Source organism: Schistocerca americana, chromosome 8 (assembly GCF_021461395.2).
Source record: "Schistocerca americana isolate TAMUIC-IGC-003095 chromosome 8, iqSchAmer2.1, whole genome shotgun sequence".
Classification (NCBI taxonomy): domain Eukaryota; kingdom Metazoa; phylum Arthropoda; class Insecta; order Orthoptera; family Acrididae; genus Schistocerca; species Schistocerca americana.
In genome coordinates this window covers 329,554,348-329,560,581 of record NC_060126.1, presented here as the reverse complement: position 1 = coordinate 329,560,581, position 6,234 = coordinate 329,554,348, and the positions used below count along the sequence as shown (strand labels likewise).

Sequence of the window (6,234 nt, the reverse complement as noted above, 5' to 3'; positions counted from 1 at the left end):
CGCCGCCCATCACCGAACCCAGGGTTATTGTGTTGTTCGGCCCCCTGTGCCCCTCCCCCCCCCCCCCCTTCCAGGTATCATATCATACCAGACGAATGTAACCCCAAATGTTTGTGTGGTAGAGCAATTATGGTGTACACGTACGTGGAACGGTGTTTACACAGCAATCGCCGACACAGTGTAACTGAGGCGGAATTAGGGGAACCGGCCCGCATTCACCGACGTAGATGGAAAACCGCCTTAAAAACCATCCACAGGCTGGCTGGCACACCGCACCTCGACACTAATCCGCCGAGCGCATTCGTACTGGGGACCGGCACGCCTTCCCACTCGGGAAGCAGCGCGTTAGACCGCACGGCTAGCCGGGCGAGCTAAAGCAGCTTACTCTTATAAAGTACAAGAATATAATAATTCCAGTTCAAGAAAAAGTACGTGCTGGTATGTGTGAATACCGAATTGTCATTGCAAAAATCATGGTTGCAAAATATATACACGAATTATTTACAAAAGACTGAAAAATCTCTTAGAAACATATCTCGGAGAAGATCAGTTTATGTCCCGGAAAGATGAAGGAACATACGAGTCAATACTGATCTACAGTTTGCCTTAGAACATAGGTTAAGGAAACATAGATTAAGGAAAGGCAAATCTACATTTACAGCTTATAGAAAGCTTTTATAAAAGTTGACTGGAACACACTCTTTCGAATTCTGAAGGTAGCAGGTGTAAAGTATAGGGAGTGAAAGTTTATATACAACTTGTGTAGAAACCAGACGACAATTATAAGATTCGAAATGCGTGAAAGAGGAGCAGTGGTTGAGAAGGGAATGAGACAGGGTTGAGGCCTAGCCCCGTTGTGGTAAATCTGTGCACTGAGAAAGCAGTAAAGGAAGTCGAAGAAAAAAATTTGGAAATAGAATTAAACTGCAGGACGAAAACAAATACTTGAGGTTTTAGTCAGCCAACGGCCTTGCCGCAGTGGTAACACCGGTTCCCGTCAGATCACCAAAGTTAAGCGCTGTCGGGCTGGGCTAGCACTTGGATGGGTGGTCATCCGGTCTGCCGAGCGCTGTTGGCAAGCGGGGTTCACTCAGCCCTTGTGAGGCAAAGTGAGGAGCTACTTGATTGAGAAGTAGCGCCTCCGGTCTCGGGAACTGACATACGGCCGGGAGAGCGGTGTGCTGACCACATGCCCCTCCATATCCGCATCCAGTGACGCCTGTTGGCTGAGGATGACACGGCGTTCGGGCGGTACCGTTGGGCCTTCATAACCTGTTCGGGAGGAGTTTAGTTTAGTAGAAATTCTGTCAAATACACCAATGGACTGGGAACAGCAGTTGAACGGAATGAACAGTGTCATGAAAGCAGGATGTAAGATGGACATCAACAAAAGCGAAAATAGTGTAATGGAATGTATTCGAATTAAGTCAAGTGATGCCGAGGGAACTGGTTTAGTAAATAAGGCACTGAAATCAGTAAATCAGTTTTTAGTACTTGGCAACATAACAATTTATGATGGTCGAACTAGAGAGTACATAAAAAGTGGATCGGCAAAGGCAAAAACATCGTTTCTGAAAAAGACAAATTTGTTAACATCGATTATAGACTGATCAGCCAGAACACTATGGCACCAACGTGCTACTGATATAAACCCGTCCAGGTGACAGCAGCGTCACCTGGCGAGGAATGACTGCTAGTCAGGCCCACGCAAGGTGCGTGTAGTGTCAGTGAGCGTGCTGTCCGTGTGTAGAATGGGAAAGAAGTGCGATCTGTCTGAGTTTGTCCAAGGGCAAATTGTGATGGCCCGGAGGCTCGGCACGAGTATTTCGGAAACTGCAAGACTTGTCGGGTGTTCGAGGAGTGTTGTGGTGAATGTCTTCAGCATGTGGCGAAACAAAGGTGAAACCACGTCCAGACGCCGTGGGATAGTGCGATCACCACTCATTACAGATGTTGGACGTCGCAGATTGGAAAGACAAGCGGCGAACTACGGTGGATCGTGGCGAACTTTGCTGGGCAAAGTACAACTGTCTCTGAATGCACAGTGCACCGAACACTCCTAAGACGGGTCTCCGCAGCCGACGACCCACGCTTGCGGCTGTGTTAACACCACGACATCGCCAACTACGACTTAAATGGGCACGTGACCATCGGCACTGGACGTCGGTGCAGTGGCAGAGCGTGGCATGGTCTGATGAATCCCGGTACCTTCTTCATCATGCCTATAAGAGGGCGTGAATCCGTCTTCTTCCAGGGCAACAGCTTCTTGTCACCCGTACTGCGAGAAGGAGACAAGCCGGCTCTCCTCTCTCCTCTGGGGAACATTGACGTCTGCATCAGCAAGTCCAATGGAACTCGTGCAAGGCAGCATGACGGCCAAGAAGTACCGTACACTGGTTGCAGACCAACTACACCCCTTCATGACGATCATGTTTTCCGACGGCACTGCTACTTTTCAACAAAATAATGCGCCGTATCACAAGGCCAGAAGTGTGATGGAATGTCTCGAGAAATGCAGTGGCGAGTTCCAATTGATGTGCTGGTCCCAACTGGCCAGATCTGAACCCGGTCGAATACATCGTGGTTGTGATTGAACGTGACGTCAGACCTCATCCCCTCCCCCCCCCCCCCCCTCCCGCTCCTCGGAATTTACGGAAATTAGTTGACATGTGTGTGCGGATGTGGTTTCAACTCCATCCGGAGACCTACCAATTCCTTACTGCCTCCGTCTCAAGATGCGTCGCCGTTGTTACCCTTGCCAAAGGGGGGCATACTGGCTGTTAGGTGGTCATAATGTTCCGGCTGGTGGGTGTAAATGCGTTACGAAGTCTTTTCTAAAGTTGTTTGTGTATGGTGAAGTCCTGTATGGAAGTGAAACGTGGACAATAAATAGTGTAGACAAGAAGAAAACTGAAGCTTTTGAAGTTTGGTGATACAGAAGAATGCTAAAGATTAGATGGGTACATCGCGCATCTAATTAGGAGGTACTAGCAGAACCACGGAGTATAGAAATTTTTGACGCAACGTGACTAAAAGAAGGTATTAATTGATAGGGCAGAATTCGAGGCATCAAATAAATGTTAGTTTGTCATTTAATGTAAGTGATGGTGGGGAGCGGTAAAAACTGTACGGGGAGACCAGAAAATATATGCAGCAAGAGGGTTCAAATGAATATACGTTGTGGTTATGCGGAGATGCAGAGGCAGAGAAAATAGAGATGCGTCAAACCACTATTCGCACTGAAGAGTACAACAACTGTTGTGTAAGACATGTTTATACAACATGTTGCAGCGAACTAAAAAGCAAGCTTCAGTAAATGTTCAAAATTGTTCACCAATATATGCAAATTTTATGAATCTGGGGTAACGACTTTCACCTCTACTCAGCTGTAGTGCAGCAGTTGCATCATCTGATTAATGAACTTACCTACTCAAAAGAGGATCTAGGCACAATCAAGTAACAAATGCCTTCCGTTCGAGAAAGAAATATGGCTCCTATCTTGTAATAAATTCATCAATTTAAAGTAGAATTGTACCTTCTGCAGTATGTGAAAGTCTAACTCACTCGTTCAGCCTTTCAGTAATCTTCTGGTACTGCTCTTGCCTATCGAAGATAATGCAGAGTGCATTGGTCATCAAGATGCTCCGTTTGATGAAAGCACCGAGCATTTAAATATAGACCACAAGCTGAGAAATCCATAAATGGTAACTTCTTCTCTTGGAAACTGTCTTTCGCAGGAAGTCCCGAAACAGTAGTCTCATGAATGGGCAGCTGGTAGAGCTTTAGGAAGTGAACACTTCGAGATAAGGAACCGACAGTTGCAAATTAATAATTTGTTTTACTAAAAAAACAGAAAAAGTTTACGCCTTAAAGCAACACTGTAAGATCATAACAACTTTTCCGAGTTCCAGTCGTTGGTCTCAATGTTTGCGCCATTATAATGCAAAAAATTTTGCCGCCTGGCGCAGCGTACTGTTAAAGTGTAACATTCTGTGATAGTTCTTCTCCGCTACTGCTATAAACTAATTACCTCACAATGCTCTATTTGATCAGTTGTTTGGACTATTCTGTATTGCTTCTTCTAGCAACCTGCTACGCTGCTGAGACATGGAAATTTCAATGTGTATTAGGACTGCGCACATGTACGTCTTACAAACAAACAAAAGTTTCTCTGTTTTTTTTGTTTTTTTTTGTTTTTTTTTTTTTTTGAGGTGATAGTTTAAAACTTTCTGACTACCCCTCGTACATCATTACTTTGCTGTAAATTGAATATAGAGGGGGGAGAAAGTAAAGAAAAGGGAAGAGACTACTGATGTTTACGGCAATTGCGCGGACTATTTCCTCCGTGCCCGCTACTATGGGACTCCCCCAGGAAGTCGAACGAAACTGTGCAACCGCAATGAAGGTGGGGGATACATTGTCCATCAAGGCGAAGCATTTATATATGAATGCGTGATATCTGTCCTTTCGGACTTGTCCGAAAGAACAGACCCGCGCGACTGCTACGGTCGCAGGTTCGAATCCTGCCTAAGGCATGGATGTGTGTGATGTCCTTAGGTTAGTTAGGTTTAAGTAAGTCTAAGTTCTTGGGGACTGATGACCACAGATGTTAAGTCCCATAGTGCTCAGAGCCAAAGAACAGACATCACGCGGAATCCGCGCAATTGCGATAAACGTCATGACGACGCAGTGCTTAACGTAATTGCCTAGTAAGCAGGAGCTCCCGGGTTCGAATTCCGGTTCGGCACATATTTCCACTAGTCGCCGATGATACCGCATAAAGTCTCGATGCAGCTGACATCAGTAGTTCTCTTCCGTTCCTTTCTCTCCCCTCCAACTTCAGTTTACATAATGTGTATCACAGCTGTGGATTCTACGTGGTGTCCTGCCCGAAAGAACAGACAGCACACATTCATACATAAATGATTACTTTCCTGTGCCCGGATATTCTATCGTCGTTTCGTAGTGAACGCTCGATTGCAATCATTGTGTATCGTTAGAATGCAGTTTGCTGTGCGGTATTTCTCGCTTAACACTCGATTTTCTTTGTTTTCGCTAGTTTACATGGAGCTGCACGTGGAGCCAGTGCGTCTTACAGTTTGGTAAAAGGTGTCCTGCCGATTTGCCAATTTATCTCCATTCTAGCAAGCTTGTAGAGATCAGAGACAGGAATAGGTCTGATTGTGTGATACAAACGTGTAAAGACCACAACGACCACTTCCCTTCCACCAGAGTAATTTATGTGTGATTGTCAGTGGGTCACTGTCTGTGTTAATAGTTGGAGCGAGCCTTGAGCTCCCTATTGTGGCCATCAGGCACTCTGTTGCTAGCCCCTGATTATGAAATTGATTGAATGTACTTTGTATCAGTGGTCACAGGGGCTCACACACTGATGTTCTAAGTGGGATAAAATATGGAAACATCATTGGAAATGTATGACTGAACATTGTGTGTATTGTGTATTAAGCCTGGGTGCTAGAATCGACGAAGAGTTTTCGTCCCGCCATAGCCCTCAGTGGTTCAGAACCCTACAACAACTGGCCACAGCAGTCCAACCACCCCACCGCCGCCCCACCTCGAATCCAGGGTTGTTGTGCACTTTGGCCCCCAGTGTACATCCCCCCCCCCCGCACCCCTACCTCCCCCTCTGGATCGTCTCATTCCAGATGAATGTAACCCCAAATGTTTGCGTGGTAGAGTAATTATGGTGTACGTGTATGTGGTGGAGACAGTGTTGGCGCAATCGCCGACATACTGTAACTGAGGAAGAATAAGAGGAACGAGCCTGCATTCACCGAGGCAGATGGAAAACCGCATTAAAAACCATCCACAGGCTGGCTGGCACACTGCACCTCGACACTAATCCGCCGAACAGATTCGTGCCGGGGACCGGCACGCCTTCCCGCTCGGGAAGCAGCGCGTTAGACCGCGCAGCTAGCTGGGCGGGTATGACTGATCATACACTGAGGTGAGAGGAGTCATGGGACACCTCCTACTATCTTGTCGGGCCTCCTTTTTCCCAGCGTAGTGCAGTAACTCGACGTGACAGTGACTAAAAAAAAGTTGGATGTCCCCAGTGGAAATATTGAGCCACGCTGTCCCTATAGCCATCCACAACTAAAAAGGTGTCGCCAGTGCCGGATTTTTCTCACGAACTGATCTCTCGATTATGTCCCATAAATGTTCGATGGGATTCATGTCCGGGGATGAGGATGGTCAAACCATTCACTCGAA

The 6,234-nt window shown here is 46.6% G+C and overlaps 1 pseudogene; it reads left to right on the top strand.

Annotated features, from left to right (window-relative positions):
* Positions 1–960: 960 nt before the first annotated feature.
* Positions 961–1,078, top strand: LOC124546162 (annotated as a pseudogene).
* The last annotated feature ends 5,156 nt before the right edge of the window (positions 1,079–6,234 follow it).